The sequence below is a fragment of the Schistocerca piceifrons genome, chromosome X (genome assembly GCF_021461385.2).
Source record: "Schistocerca piceifrons isolate TAMUIC-IGC-003096 chromosome X, iqSchPice1.1, whole genome shotgun sequence".
Classification (NCBI taxonomy): domain Eukaryota; kingdom Metazoa; phylum Arthropoda; class Insecta; order Orthoptera; family Acrididae; genus Schistocerca; species Schistocerca piceifrons.
The window spans coordinates 721,719,486-721,736,914 of NC_060149.1; the positions used below are offsets into that span (position 1 = coordinate 721,719,486).

At 43.8% G+C, this 17,429-nt stretch overlaps 1 protein-coding gene across 1 annotated transcript in view; it reads left to right on the forward strand.

Moving 5' to 3' along the window:
• Positions 1-17,429, forward strand: part of LOC124722674 (protein tipE) — a 512,209-nt gene that overhangs the window by 390,669 nt on the left and 104,111 nt on the right. The gene's annotated exons all lie outside the window — the stretch shown is intronic.

Consider the following 17,429-nt stretch of genomic DNA (forward strand, 5'->3'; position numbering starts at 1 on the left):
GGAGAATGTGCTGGCCAGGGCAGCAGTGGAACATTTTCTGTATCCAGAAAGGCCCGTACAGGACTGTAGGGTTTCGTAGGGATGGAATGAAGCTAGAGCCACGGGTCGTAACACATCTGAAATGTAACGTCCACTGTTCAAAGTGCCGTCAGTGCGAACAAGAGGTGACCGAGACGTGTAACCAATGGCACCCGATACCATCACGCCGGGTGATAAGCCAGTATGGCGATGACGCATACACGCTTCCAATGTGCGTTCACCCGGATGTCGCCAAACACGGATGCGACCATTATGATGCTGTAAACAGAACCTGGATTCATCCGAAAAAATGACGTTTTGCCATTCGTGCACCCAGGTTCGTCGTTGAGTGCACCATCGCAGCGTCAAGGGTAACCGCAGCCATGGTCTCCGAGCTGACAGTCCACGCTGCTGAAAACGTCGTCGAACTGTTCGTGCAGATGGTTGTTGTCTTGCAAACGTCCCCATCTGTTGACTGAGGGATCGAGATGTGGCTGCACGATCCGTTACAGCCATGTGGATAAGATGCCTGTCATCTCGACTGCTAGTGATACGAGGCCGTTGGGATCCAGGGCGTTCCGTATTACCCTCCTGGACCCACCGATTCCATATTCTGCTAACAGTCATTGGATCTCGACCAACGCGAGCAGCAATGTCGCGATGCGATAATTCGCAATAGCGATAGGCTACACCCCGACCTTTATCAAAACCCATTTCTCCTCCCTACACGAGGCATCACAACAACGTTTCACCAGGCAACGCCAGTCAACTGCTGTTTGTGTATGAGAAATCGGTTGGAAACTTTCCTCATATTAGCACATTGTTGGAGTCGCCAACCTTGTGTGAATGCTCTGAATAGCTAATCATTTGCATATGACAGCATCTCCTTCCTGTTGGCTAAATTTCGCGTCTGTAGCACGTCATCTTCGTGGGGTAGCAATTTTAATAACCAGTAGTGTACGTAGGGCTATCAGTGTCGCCAAATCTTTCGCTCAAATTGTCCAGGATATTCTTCAAAGAGATCGCGAATACTTGTGGCCCACTGGCATGGAGCATTGTCGTCCATGAAAAGTCTATCATTGTTTGGGAACATGAAGTCCATGAATGACTTCATATGGTCTACAAGTAGCCGCCCGTAACTGTTTCCTGTCAATGATCGGTTCAGTTCGACCAGAGGACCCAGTCCATTCGATATTAACCGCCACACCAATACGGAGTCATCACCAGCTTGCACAGCGGGGCCTTGTTCACAATTTGGGTCCATGCCTTCGTGGCGTCTGCACCGCAAGCGAACCGTACCATCAGCTCTTACCTATAGACCAGGTCACGGTTTTCCTTTCGTTTAGGGTCCTACCGATATGGTCACGAGCCCAGGAGAGGCGCTGCAGGCGATGTCGTGCTGTTAGAAAAGGCAATCGCGTCGGTCGTCTGCTGCCACAGTTCACTAACGTCAAATTTCGCCGCACTGTCCTAATGGATACGATTGTCGCATGTGTCACATTTATTTCTGCTGTTATTTCCCGCAGTGTTGCTTGTCCTTTAGTACTGACAGCTCTATGAAAACGGCGCTGCTCTCGATCGTTACGTGAAGGCCGTCGATCACTGGGTTCTCCCTAGTGAGAGGTAATACCTCTTGACGTTGTGGATCTCGGAACATTGAATTACATCACGAATTCCAAAATGGAATGTCCTCTGCGTCTAGCTCTAGTTACTATTCCGCCTTCAAAGTCTGTTAATTCCCGTGGTGCGGTCATAATGATGTCGGACACCTTTTCACATGACTCACCTGAGCACAAGTGACAGCTCCGCCGTTGCACTGACCTTTTATACCTTGTGTATGCCACACTAGAGGCCGATCCACGAACGATGGCGGTTCGCGCATATCGCGGCACAGACGAGGATTCCACTACTGATGATTTCAAAAGACAGTTGCGGTACGCGCATGCGCCTGCATTCCACTTGACGAAAGCGTACATTCTGCAAATTACGTCTCTCTCTTGCTTCTGCAGAATTTATCACTTACCACCTCTATCAGCGACGACAACTAACAACAAATAGAATAGAAATTCACTAAACAACTCGCTACGACCACGTTTAATGCTCGCGTTAGCTACGGCATTAACAGCAGAGCGCTCAGAGTGCTACCGAGCGCTCATTGGCTGTCGGAGGAAGCATGACGTATGTGCGCAGAACAAGACTGAACTCGACCGCCATCGTTCGTGACTCCAACTATAACGCCATGAGTATACAGGGTGTATCATAGTTTATGCCGTAAACGCATACAACTGAAAGTACACGATACTAGAAGCAAAAAAGTCTCAGTAAACTTTCTTTCTTTCTTTCTCGGGCCTTTGTTCCGGTCCAAGGCGGGGTCGGCTTTGTTATGACGGATTTGGCAGTGTTAAGTGCAGAGGGTGGCCGGATGCCCTTCCTGCCGCCACCCCGAACCCCCCAGGACGGAAGTAGTGTACCCAAATCAAATGGCTCTGAGCACTATGGGACTTAACATCTGAGGTCATCAGTCCCTTAGAACTTAGAACTACTTAAACCTAACTAACCTAAGGACATCACACACATCCATGCCCGAGGCAGGATTCGAACCTGCGACCGTAGCGGTCGCGCGGTTCCAGACTGAAGCGCCTTTAACCGCGTGGCCACACTGGCCGGCTGTGTACCCCAACTGTCTGCGTCTAGTGTAGGTCATGAAATAGTGCGAACGTTTTCAGATGTCTGTGAGTCGTCTAACTGAGGCGTAACTTGGGGACCAGCCCGGTATTCACCTAGCGCGATGTGGAAAACCGCCTAAAAACAACATCCAGGCTGGCCGACATAGCGGCCCTCGTTAATCCGCCGGACGGATTCAATCCGGGACCGGCGCGCCTACCCGAGTCCAGGAAGCAGCACATTAGCGCTCTCGGCTACCCTTGCGGGTTAAAAAAAAAGTCTCAGTAAGCGTAGGGTCAAAACTGCATACCTTAAGAGCTACGAGCAATTTTTAATCTTCGATACTGTGAAGCAAATCTTTTTACGGCAAGCTCTTTGCTTTCCACGTTTTGGGAAGTAGTAGTAGTATGCACCAAAACAAGAAGAATGTCCAGTAAACATTTGCTCTAAAATGCATAGCTTAAAAGTTATGAGCAATTGTTCATTAGAAGAGTTGTGTTTTCTAGAAGCGAAGATGAGCACGCGCTCATAGCTCTTAAGGTATGCGTTTTAGAGCACATGTTTACTGGACATTTTTTCTTGTTTTGGTCCACATTACCATTTCCCAAAATATGGAAAGCAAAGAGGTTGCAGTAGGAGAGATTTGCTTCACAGAATCGAAGATGCAAAATTGCTTGTAGCTCTTAAGGTATGCATTTTCGACCCTATGTTTACTGAGACTTTTTTGATTCTAGTAACGTGTACTTTCAACTGTATGCGTTTACGCCATTAATTATGATGCGTCCTGTATGTGCATATCGCTATCCCATGATTTTTGTCACCTCAATGTAATGCTAACCGATTCATACCTACAGTCATATCATTATAATGTTTTTTACCAAACTACTTATTCTAAATAAAGCACTTCGGTCGCAAAATGATTGAAAAGTTTCAGTTGTGAACCAAGCAAAGGAGTAACGTAACTCTGGAAACCCCAATCTCGTTTTGGTCGTGGATGGCAGAGCTACTTGCCCAGCGTTGTCTAGCTTTTTGTTGTACGTATCCGCTGAGTACTGTCAACATAAATCTGAAAGGATTTAGGGAAATACGAATGGACGAATGGGAATTGTATCGACGTTCTGTGGAATCCAAGTCGAGTGTCTTAACGACTGCGTCACCTGGCCTCTTTGTTTCCGGATTCTGCTGGGTTTCCATACACCAACAGTAAAATGTAACTTCATAGTGAAACAAACCCACCGTTCAAACAACTCCGCTCATTGTGTATTGTTTTCAAGGTAGTGCCATCGTCACTCATGCAGAAAAATACATTTTACGAACACGTGGCTGACAAAGATTGTCACTTAAGTCTCCGTACAGCCTAAAATATTCATTTCCGACTACTTGGCACTTATCTCAATACACTCAGGTATAGATCCTTTGCTGTCTGTACAGTGTTGTCCTTGAGTGTTTGGGACATCCTGTACTACCTTAAGCAAGGTTACAGAAAAAGGTCAGTAGCTTATAAACTAAATATAAAAATTAGAGAAAAAGCGACAGGTTAAAAAGGTGAATGACCACCGAAGGAATACGTAACACCAGAGGAGAAGGAAATGAAATTTTCATGTGAGATAGCAACACTTCAGCTGTTTACCGTTACTTTCAACGCAGGAAAATTCAAAGAAACACTTCCTACTCTTTATATTTACATCTTACATTAATAATCTGTAGATCAGCATATCGTGAGTGCAAGGTAATAGATTTCATCGTTCTATGCGTTCATATTTGCTCTTGCTTCACTTTCGGGCGCGTCGTGTTAAGAGTGATGGCTAATAAGCCTTTGTCCGAGCTATTTCTAGTGTTAACTTACCCCCAACGTTTTCACGTTTGCGCTACGTAAGAGGTGCTGAGACAGTTCGTAGATTACTCAGGCATCTTCTATCAGTATTTCTGCTGCACTCTTCCACCAGAGGAGAAATCCTGTGACCATTCGTGTTATCACCCTTTGCCTGTGCACGTTATCCCTTGTTAGTCGTGTTTCAGCACTACGAGAGGTAATCGAGAGTTTCAATGATCACCTCGAAAAAATGAAGGTGCGATCGCGGAAATTGGTGATTGTGGTCATCCTTCTCGACATATTTGTACTTGAGTGAGAAACATTTTCCCCTTTTGGGCTCTTCAGGAGACGTTCCAGCTCGGTAATCGCGAAGTCATTCGTCTGGAATTACCTGCCATGCAAATTTCTTCTTCTGAGGAAAGAGGAAGAAGTCAGTGGGCGCCAGTCCAGGAGAAACAGGGGCAGCAAAGAAGAAGCAAGTGTAGAAGAAGTTACAGAACAAAAACACACCCTCAGACAGCTTCGCCTTGGCAGATTCTCGTAATCTCTTCAGAAAATTTCAGTATTGTGCTCCTCTGATTGTTTGCCTTTTCCGAGTATAATCTGATAGCACCACACCAGTGTATCCCAAAAGATGATCAGCATCAATTTGACCATTGGTGGCAGGATTTTCATCTTTTTGGGCAAGGGTGGATCCACACGTTTTCGTTGCTTGCTTTGTTCCTTCGTCCACCCGTCAGTTGTCCACTGTAATTAGACGGCTCAGAAGGTCATCTGGATTGGCTTGACAGAGCTACAACACTTTCACTGCTGTCCCACTGCGGCAGACTTTTTGAGCGGGTCATAAGTCGCGGAACCCTGCGGCCAGCGAACTCTGTCGTGTTCAGAACGTCGTGCAAATTATTGAAAACTGATCCTTGATAGAATGTCACTTTTCTCATTATAGCCTCGCTTGTGATACGCCGGTGTTAGAACTCTAGCGTCTCCTCTTCTCTTGCAGCTCAAGGTGCTTCACAGACAGATGTTCTGCCACTTTATTCTTTATTATTCATACTTTTTTACCCTTTTGGAAGCGTCTGCGCAATCTGACCACTGTGTCATATGGAGGTTCAATTTTATGGTACACATCCACCTACTCAGCATCGATTGCAGCTCTGTTCTCCTTCAGATGCAAAACATAGATTAAAGTCTGATGCTCCACTTCGAGGAAGGGTTGTACAGTTTTCTTTGGTAGCTCTCCCGGCGTGCTACCGTGTTGTGGCGCAGGAATTTGCATCTGAATAAGGACTCCAGAAATATAATTGAAAAAAATTAGTTACGTAGCATTATTTATACGAGATGATAATTAAAACATTATAATTACCCTCTTAGCTTATATACCTGAAAGATAAACCATAGGAAGATCTTTCTCCAGTCAGGAAAACTTGCAGCATTTTGTCAATGACGACGTTCTCGTTGTAGTCGCGAAAGTGGCTATGGATTCAATTTATATGTATTGTTTTAGCAGCCATTTTTCCACCTCTTTGTTAAAGTCTAGAAATGCAAAATAATCTATTTACCGCGATACATGTCTTTTATAAAATCAAATGTAAAGAATGCCACTTTGGTTCTATACGATAACTGTTAGAAGAACATGCCATGAGGGCTATCGGTTTAATACAGATAGGACATTATGTCATTGTGTTTGATATATTACGCTCTGCACAGGCGTCTGGGTTATTTACACTAATACAGTCACACTTAAGCACCTAACATGGAAGTCACCGACGTGATGTTGGCTGGGTGGGCTTGTACAATGTTCTAAGTTTTAGGAAATAATAATAATAATAATAATAATAATAATAATAATAATAATAATAACACACAGTGTCCCGGGAGGAGTTGTCAATATGCAGGATCTTGACAGGAATGATCATTCGAAGCGAAAAGGTCGAGTAAACATGGGATCTACATTGTATACCTTAAGAGCTATGAATACTTCTTCAGTCGATGAGATGTGATTCACTGTAGCGAATTTGAACAATGCTTTTTATGTTTATTTATTGGCTTTCGAAACGTAAACACACAGCCATCTCAGTAACGTAATGTCAGTCATGACGATACGAACGTTAGGACAACACAACACCCAGTCCCACCCAGTCTCCGAGCGGAGAAAATCTCCGACCAGGCTCATTTGGTTGGCAATGTCCCGCACTGAACGTGAAGCTACCGAGGCGTACCCCATCTTGAGGCAACTATGCATGTGGAATTCCAGAAGAACAAAGCCTGGGCATTCATGATGAGCAATTTAAAAATGGTTCAAATGACTCTGAGCACTATGGGACTTAACTGCCGTGGTCATCAGTCCCCTAGAACTTAGAACTACTTAAACCTAAGTAACCTAAGAACATCACACACATCCATGCCAGAGGCAGGATTCGAATCTGCGGCCGTAGCGGTCGCGCGGTTCCAGACTGTAGCGCCTAGAACCGCTCGGCCACTCCGGCCGGCAGCAATTTAAAAGCCCTCTTTGAAGAACTACAAGTACTACTGCTACCCCGGTCTCACATGTCACCTGTCAAACATGTCGGGAAACTGGTTGATCGATAACTTGTCTATCAGAGTTCTCTTGCCATCACTGTTAATGCTTTGCGAATTTGTTGCCAAACTGAATGTAGGGAGATCCGCTTGTACCTTTGATTGCATCTCACGAAGTTTAGAGGCTTTGATTCTTGCACATATGGACATTCAGCATATTAAATATTCTTGGTCCAAGATAATGTTCAGTTCTGTAATCATAAAAATTTGCGTATTACAGTATACCGAATATGAAGTGTAAAGATCATTTCAGTACATATGTCTTCGACCTTTGAAGTTTTCATATACAGGGGCTGGACAAAAATATGTAAACATAATAAAGACAGCACATTAGCATCCCTAGAACTGTGTAGGAAATCCATTGACATTCAAAACATCATATCACTCGTCTCGTACTGGATAAATAGAGGTTCCGTATAGTTTTCAAGGGCATCATATACAAAATAGTGGCAAATTTAAGCAAAGATGATGGAGGTGAATAGCGGTCACGCACTCATCTCTGTAAAAAGTACCACAAAAGCTTGTTGTTGTTGTTGTGGTCTTCAGTCCTGAGACTTGTTTGATGCAGCTCTCCATGCTACTCTATCCTGTGCAAGCTTCTTCATCTCTCAGTACTTACTGCTACCTACAATATTCTGAATCTGCTTAGTGTATTCATCTCTTGGTCTCCCTCTACAATTTTTACCCTCCACTCTGCCCTCCAGTGCTAAATTTGTGATCCCTTGATGCCTCAGAACATGTCCTACCAACCGGTCCCTCCTTCTAGTCAAGTTGTGCCACAAACTCCTCTTCTCCCCAATTCTATTCAATACTTCCTCATTAGTTATGTGATCTACCCATCTAATCTTCAGCATTCTTCTGTAGCACCACATTTCGAAAGCTTCTATTCTCTTCTTGTCCAAACTATTTATCGTCCATGTTTCACTTCCATACATGGCTACACTGCATACAAATACTTTCAGAAACGACTTCCTGACACTTAAATCTATACTCGATGTTAACAAATTTCTCTTCTTCAGAAACGCTTTCCTTGCCATTGCCAGTCTACATTCTATATCCTCTCTACTTACACCATCATCAGTTATTTTGCTCCCCAAATAGCAAAACTCTTTTACTACTTTAAGTGTCTCATTTCCTAATCTAATTCCCTCAGCATCACCCGATTTAATTCGACTACATTCCATTATCCTCGTTTTGCTTTTGTTGATGTTAATCTTATATCCTCCTTTCAAGACACTGTCCATTTCGTTCAACTGCTCTTCCAAGTCTTTTGCGGTCTCTGACAGAATTACAATGTCATCGGCGGACCTTAAAGTTTTTATTTCTTCTCCATGAATTTTAATACCTACTCCGGATTTTTCTTTTGTTTCCTTTACTGCTTGCTCAATATACAGATTGAATGACATCGGGGAGAGGCTACAACCAAGCTTAATAGGATTAAAACCTGGTGACTGTGGTGACCAGGAGAGATGCGATAATTCATCCTCGGGCTCATAAAACTACTCCTGGACGATCCGACCTGTGTGAGTAGCGGCCCTGCCGTCTTGTAACACAGCATTTCCGTTGTGTAAGGAAGGCACTGCCATGGGATGGATTTGATGAGCTACAATGGTCACATAATACTAGGCAGTAATGCGACTTAGTAAGTAACCATGGGGCCCATGGAATACAAGGATATACCTGTCCAAATCATTACCGATGCCCCGCCGTATTTCACTGTAAACTCGGCCAGAAGTTCGAAAAAGTATGAAACAAGGCTCACCCGCAAGATGACATTCTTCCATTGCTCATTTTCCAGGTTCTATGGTTTCAGCATCACGTTTTCCTGTTACTGGTATTTACATCACTGATTAGTGGTTTTGGGATTCCAGCTCACCCTGCTATTCCCAGCTTATGGAGCTCCTTCCATGTTGCGCTCACTGGGTTATCGAGTGCGACATTTAGTTCTGCAGTGACTTTCACAGCTGTAGTCCGCTTATCTTTCGTCACAACTCTCTTCTACATCTACATCTACATCTACATCCATACTCCGCAAGCCACCTGACGGTGTGTGGCGGAAGGTACTTTGAGTACCTCTATCGGTTCTCCCTTCTATTCCAGTCTCGCATTGTTCGTGGAAAGAAGGATTGTCGGTATCCCTCTGTGTCGGCTCTAACCTCTCTGATTTTATCCTCGTGATCACTTCGCGAGATATACGTAGGAGGGAGCAATATGCTGCTTGACTCGTCGGTGAAGGTATGTTCTCGAAACTTCAAAAAAAGCCCGTACCGAGCTACTGAGCGTCTCTCCTGCAGAGTCTTCCACTGGAGTTTATCTATCATCTCCGTAACGCTTTCCGCGATCACTAAATGATCCTGTAACGAAGCGCGCTGCTCTCCGTTGGAGCTTCTCTATCTCTTCTATCAACCCTATCTGGTACGGATCCCACACTGCTGAGCAGTATTCAAGCAGTGGGCGAACAAGCGTACTGTATCCTACTTCCTTTGTTATCGGATTGCATTTCCTTAGGATGCTTCCAATGAATCTCAGTCTGGCATCTGCCTTACCGACCATCAACTTTATATGGTCATTCCATTGTAAATCACTCCTAATGCGTACTCCCAGATAATTTATGGAATTAACTGCTTCCAGTTGTTGACCTGCTATATTTTAGCTAAATGATGAGGGTTCTTTCTTTCTATGTATTCGCAGCACATTACACTTGTCTACATTGAGATTCAATTGCCATTCCCTGCACGATGCGTCAATTCGCTGCAGATCCTCCTGCATTTCAGTACAATTTTCCATTGTTACAACCACTCGAAATATCACAGCATCATCCACAAAAAGCCTCAGTGAACTTCCGATGTCATCCACAAGGTCATTTATGTATATTGTGAATAGCAACGGTCCTACGATACTCCCCTGCGGCACACCTGAAATCACTCTTACTTCGGAAGACTTCTCTCCATTGAGGATGACATGCTGCGTTCTGTTATATAGGAACTCTTCAATCCAATCACACAATTGGTCTGATAGTCCATATGCTCTTACTTTGTTCATTAAACGACTTTGGGGAACTGTATCGAACGTCTTGCGGAAATCAAGAAACACGGCATCTACCTGGGAACCCGTGTCTATGGCCCTCTGAGTATCGTGGACGAATAGCGCGAGATGGGTTTCACACGATCGTCTTTTTGAAACCCATGCTGATTCCTATAGAGTAGATTTCTAGTCTCCAGAAAAGTCATTTTACTCGAACATAATACGTGTTCCAAAATTCTACAACTGATCGACGTTAGAGATATAGGTCTATAGTTCTGCACATCTGTTCGACGTCCATTCTTGAAAACGGGGATGACCAGTGCCCTTTTCCAATCTTTTGGAACGTTACGCTCTTCTAGAGACCTACGGTACACCGCTGCAAGAAGGGGGGCAAGTTCCTTCGCTTACTCTGTGTAAAATCGAACTGGTATCCCATCAGGTCCAGCGGCCTTTCCTCTTTTGAGTGATTTTAATTGTTTCTCTATCCCTCTGTCGTCTATTTTGATATCTACCATTTTGTCGTCTGTGCGACAATCTAGAGAAGGAACTACAGTGCAGTCTTCCTCTGTGAAACAGCTTTGGAAAAAGACATTTAGTATTTCGGCCTTTAGTCTGTCATCCTCTGTTTCAGTAGTGTTTTGGTCACAGAGTGTCTGGACATTTTGTTTTGAGCCACCTACCGCTTTGACATAACACCAAAATTTCTTAGGATTTTCTGCCAAGTCAGTACATGGGACTTTACTTTCGAATTCATTGAACGCCTCTCGCATAGCCCTCCTCACACTACATTTCGCTTCGCGTAATTTTTGTTTGTCTGCAAGGCTTTGGCTATGTTTATGTTTGCTGTGAAGTTCCCTTTGCTTCCGCAGCAGTTTTCTAACTCTGTTGTTGTACCACGGTGGTTCTTTTCCATCTCTTACGATCTTGCTTGGCACATACTCATCTAATGCATATTGTACGATGGTTTTGAACTTTGTCCACTGATCATCAACACTATCTGTACTTGACACAAAACTTTTGTGTTGAGCCGTCAAGTACTCTGAAATCTGCTTTTTGTCACTTTTGCTAAACAGAAAAATTTTCCTACCTTTTCTAATATTTCTATTTACGGCTGAATTCATCGATGCAATAACCGCTTTATGATGACCGTTTGTCACAATCACTCAACACACACTTCCGCCCGCGTTGTATTTTAGCGGATGATATTTTTCCATTTTTCCCTCTATGTTGTATCAATCTTCAATCCAGTGCCTCTTGAAACACCAAACAAAACGTCTCCCTTTATTACTGAAGCACCCACCATACGAGCACCAAAAACGTTCCCACGTTTCAGTTCTTTAGTTCCGGTATAATGCACTCACTACTACACAGAACACTCTTCCGATCACTGCCGGTACTTGCAACGTATGGTGGATACTGAAGAGGTTCCGTTGGTGGTCAAACACAACAGCGCTAGCTGCACCCTAGGCAAGCATCTGCGTTTACGTTCAAGCATGCACTTCTCGCGGTGTTTCCATATTTTGGTCCAACCCCTGTAGGTTTGTCTATATTGTAGATCTCTGTAACACCTCGACGCACCCTACGTATGTATTTCCGAAACATTGCTATAGTCCTACAGTTAGTCACAAAGTCTCTTTTATCTCCGTCGTATTTTATTTACAAAATCTCCTGCGCTACTCTTATTTGCTGTCGCGTTATACCTCAGAGGTAGGAGCGTATTGAATTCCAGCAGTAAAGTGCGAATAGGTGTGGACAGAGCAGGCGAGCGACACGTAACCCGCGGTGGCTATCGCGGATAACGCTAGCGCTGAGGCCAGTCTTTTATTAGCAGCGGGAGGGTGGCTCTCCGCCGCCCGCTAATGAAGTGCTTGTGCCACCCGTCCCTCCCCTGCACTCCCCCCACCACCGCCAACACAGCCCACCCCTCACGGTTCTGCTAGTGCCTCACATCCGCGCTACATCGCGCTGCCCCACGGGCCAAAGCAAACACCGGATCTTTGTGTTTACCTCAGCGGACAAGTCTCTAGAGTGCAGACTTCCCACCGGTAGACCGTAATTTCTGCGTCCCCCGGTGACATCCGATTTGATCAGTCAGAAGCACGGGGAATGAGGTCAATGTGTTAACGACAGCGTTTCCTAATTCATCGTCACTTTCTGCTGGGTACAGAGAGGTGCATTGTGAATAGACACAGACCAATCATTCGGATACAGTGTACCGACCTTCACAGCAGTACAAGCGTTGTGTTAAATGGGATAGAACAAGGTATTCGTTTAAAACCAAAATAAGCCATTAAATATGGAGTAATTAAAAAGAGCCGGCCGGTGTGGCCGAGCGGTTTCAGGCGCTACAGTCTAGAACCGCGTGACCGCTGCGGTCGCAGGTTCGAATCCTGCCTCGGGCATGGATGTGTGTGATGTCCTTAGGTTGCTTAGGTTTAAGTAGTTCTAAGTTCTACGGGACTGATGACTTTATAAATTAAGTCCCATAGTGCTCAGAGCCATTTGAACCAATTAAAAAGGTAGTATTGTCATTTCTGTGTTGGTACTAACAAGGGAACCTCCCCATCACACCCCCCTCAGATTTAGTTATAAGTTGGCACAGTGGATAGGCCGTGAAAAACTGAACACAGATCAATCGAGAAAACAGGAAGAAGTTGTGTGGAACTATGGAAAAAATGAGCAAAATATACAAACTGAGTAGCCCATGCGCAAGATAAGCAACATAAAGGATGATGCGAACTCTGGAGCGCCGTGGTCCCGTGGTTAGCGTGTGCAACTGTGGACCGAGAGGTCCTTGGCTCAAGTCTTCCCTCGAGTGAAAAGTTTACTTTCTTTATTTTCGTAAAGTTATGATCTGTCCGTTCCTTTATTGACGTCTCTGTTCACTGTAATAAGTTTAGTGTCTGTGTTTTGCGACCGCACCGCAAAACCGTGCGATTAGTAGACGAAAGGACGTGCCTCTCCAATGGGAACCAAACACATTTGTTCGCAAGGTCATAGGTCAACCGATTCCTCCACAGGAAAACACGTCTGATATATTCTATACGACACTCGTGACGGCTTGTGCGTCACATGACAGGAATATGTTGTCGACCCACCTAACTTGTACTGTAGTCGACTGACGTCGTGTGTTTCGATGTTTGTTTAGGTGTAGCGTAGCCATACTATGGCGCAGTTACCTCGCATCGGACAGACGGACGGACAGATAATAATTGTCTTAAAATAAAAAATTAAACTGTTCACTCGAGGGAAGACTTGAACCAAGGACATCTCGTTCCCCAGCTGCTCACGCTACCTACGGGGCCACGGCGCTCCTGAGCTCACGTTGCCCTTGATGTTTCTTATCTTGCACATGGACTACTCCGTTTGTATATTTTGCTTATTTTTTATAGTTCCATACAACTTCTTCATGTTTTCTCGATTCATCTGTGTTCAGTTTCTCAAGGTCTATCCACTGTGGCAACTTACAACTAAATCTGAGGGGGGTGCGATGGGGATGTTCCCTTGTAAGTAATATATGCGTTTTGTATAATACCTCCTATAATTGACTTATTACGATTAAGAAGCAAGATGATGTATTACACAGTCAAAAATTAGGGACTGAAAAGAAAAAAAAAAAAAAAGAAAAGGATTCAGTTGGACCCAGAATCGAACTCGCGAACACGATTATTCTAATGCATAATTCTATCCACTGCACTAAGCTAGGCATTGTGTAAAACTGTTGCAGGTCATGCTGCGATCAACTGCGACACCTAAATACTTTGAATATGGTGTAACATCTAACTGTATTCCTTGCCACGTGATATGAGTTTACGATATGCCTTTTTTAACTGGGCCTGATCGAAGTGGATTGTTATTGTCATAAATACTCAATTTCTTCGAAGAATGTCAGGCGAGCTTTCACTTCTTCAAAGTCCTAAGCATGAGTTGCCAAAGTCATATAACCTGCGTAAAGAAACGTCCTGGTGTGTTGTGGAAGTGACTGGTTATCACTCTAAAGGCTTAAAACAGCTGAAAACGAATGGTTCAAATGGCTCGGAGCACTATGGGACTTAACATCTGAGGTCATCAGTCCCCTAGAACTTAGAACTACTTAAACCTAACCAGCCCAAGAACATCACACACACATCCATGCCCGAGGCAGGATTAGAACCCGCGACCGTAGCAGTCACGCGGTTCCGGACTGAAGCGCCTAGAACCGCTCGGCTACCACGGCCGGCGTAGAAAACAATAAGCTTCCCTGTGATAGTCCGTTTTTCGCATCTCTCTATCTCCTGATCTTTCCAAGAAAGTCTACAGACAACGTTCTCTTTAGGAATAACTATTCAATACGTTCAGTAAAACTGTAAAGCTTGGTATGTTCATAGCTCTTTTTTATCAATATACGATCATTTGCAGTATCATTAAAAGATGTCATTTAGATGGAAGATACGCCTGTAACAAGTGTGTTTCATTCCTTCCTCTATATACTGGGTAGATAAAGAATATGAGATCTGCGATTCCTTCTTGTACTGAAACCTGCTTGCTGATGAATTAATGCCTGCTTCATCACTCGCTATAAGCGATTCAGCAACATTCCTCCAAAAATGTTAAGTAAACGACACAAAGGTTGCATTGGCATATAGATTTTAGCATCTTTTGATGGTTTACGTGCCTTTATTATGGATACCACATGTGATTTTCTCCATATTTTGTGACATGGACATCTTCTAACGCAGTTACTGGAGGAGGTGCACTGTTATTACAAAAGATGAATTGATATGTTGAAACCTACGTCTCATCCCGTTTATTTCTCATCGTACTGGTCTAATAGTCTTGCCTTGTATTCGCCAGTTAATGTTCTATTCCTTACAAGGTAACCAGTGAGAAGAATCTTTTTTCAGCCGGATCAATTCTGCCCCAACTTTACCGGCGAATGAAATGCTTTCACCCCTGCTCTGATTATGGTTTGGTTTCTGATTTGAAGCTGGGCACTCATGTCTCATCGGCAACAAGAAATGACCCACACAAAATCGATAATAGCCTAACACATTCGACGGTGTTGCCATTATGTGCAGGAAGTTCATAAATACTAGTTTAAAAATTAATATGCCTTTTTCTTGCTGCGGCAGAAAGTCCCTTGAAATACTCCGAACGTCATTGAGGAATTGGTTTTCATATTTGCTTCTGGCCAGTGTTCAGCAAATGCCACATGAATCTCACACAAATGTTTTTTATCAGTCATCTTTCATTTATGAGGGTCATTTTCAAAGTTTTCGTTATTACCAGGAAAATCGGATATCAGCACTGTGCAGAATCAACCGGGGTGTTATCGCTGAGCGAAACCATCCCCTTGGACATCTTCCCTCGACGCTTCGCCTAATTTATTTCTTGCAATCTCATCGGGAGGTACGGTAATATGGTCCCACACGATTTTACTCTTTCGAGCATGATCTGCTAGCAGGACGCCAGGACAGTCTCAAAAAATACTCAAGATTGCCTTGCCTTATGACGGCTGGTTCTTCGCCGTTTTCGGCGGTGTTGAATCCGAAAATTTTCGCTGTTAGCTTTGCTCCCTTGCCTCGGTGTCATTGCGATACAACCACCACTCCTCCATGGCGATTAGGATGTCAAAGAAGTCATCTGAATTAACGTGACACAGATGCAACGTTTCCGCTGCTTTCTCGATTTGGTAGCTATTTTGAAAGCGTGTGAGCAGTCGCAGAAATCAGCGGGGAGAGCTTCGGCTCTTTCAAAGTATCGTACAAGATTTTGAAATCTGACACATGACAGTTTTCCACTCTTTCCACTATCGCCTCGTTCGTCATAGTCCAGTCTTCGAACACTAGGACCTTCACTCTCCTCTTCTTCGCAGACAGATGGTCAGCCACTTCGTTCTTTGTGACTGAAGCCCCGCTGGAAATGTATGTGCCAACTAACAATCGTGTTGTAGGATGGTGCATTGTCGCTGCATACTTCCATCTATAAGAGCATCGACTGGTGCAGCGTTTCTCCCCTTCAGAAAATGAAGTGATTCACAACACTCTGCTTTATCAATGGGCTGTGCCAATTTGGTATGGCACCTATAGCGATATGTTACGGTGTTGTGTAAGACATACTGAACTTTCTCGTATGACGCCAGTGACGTCAGTTATTCCAAGCACCTTGAATGGCTGAGCAATGCGCTCCAAAGGACTTCTTTATATGTGTTTGCTCATGTTGGACGTTCTACCCGTGGGCTATCTTCAATTACTCTCTTGTTTGAATACCGCCATTTCGTAAGTGTTGAAAATGAATGAGTGGTTTTCATATAAACTTCTTTGTGTTTAAACTGTCAATAGATCATTCAAAGCAGTTCATATTTTTGGCGACGGTGTCCCATTTAATACATTTGAACGAAACTCATATAGAAAAATGTACTTTAGCAAACGTTACAACCACGACACCGCAGATTAGATGAAACTTAAGTGACTTGTGTCCAAATGGTGTAAAACTGCAACAGAGAAATCACTTATATCAACGTCATGTATGTGCTAGACCTCCGAAATTTCTCTGTGCTATCATACAATAATTATTTCTACTTGTAGACATGCATTATCTGCACGAGGGTAAGCTGATTAATGACAGGTAAAGTTTAAGGACCCAGAAAACGACAGGGAATATGACTAAAATAGCTGTGCTACTCTTCGTAGCTACTCTGAATCATCCACGTACACCTTCTTTCTTTTTACTGTAACCCAAAATTTCAACCAAATGTTCTTAAGAAGCCTGACTTTTCGTTTTATTACCAGCGTCGCTGATCCTTGTTAATTTTAACGCTGCGTGGCTCCTTTGAGTACTCTCTCCGAAGCGAAATTAGTAGGAAACTGAAAATGGGACTTAGTTCTATTAGTTCACTACAGTAGGTGATTCAGCTGCCCATACCGATGTCGTTTTATGCAGTCCGCAATGATATATCTGCCCACCAAAATCAACGGGCGAGAGTTTCATATTCTCTCGCTTGCTACGCGAAAACTATTTAACTATCTGTCCTTCGGAAAAACGAACAGGGCCCTTTTATAGGACATTCAATGTATTTAAATTTTGTACTGGAATATGTTTTAGATGGAAGCCACGTTTTCAAGTCATTCAAGAAAAATTACAAAACTGACCTTCAAACGCACCTCCACTCCTACACACACCTACCACTAGTCAGGATTTATAGTATCCTGTTCGTGGCACTCCCTCCTACCACTGTACAAAAATTTCCGACTTCGCAAACTATTCCCGATAATCGATCTTCTTTGGTCGCTACTGATTGAGCTATTACATCACCGGTATAGTCGGCTATTTCGTTAACATTATTAATTTAGAC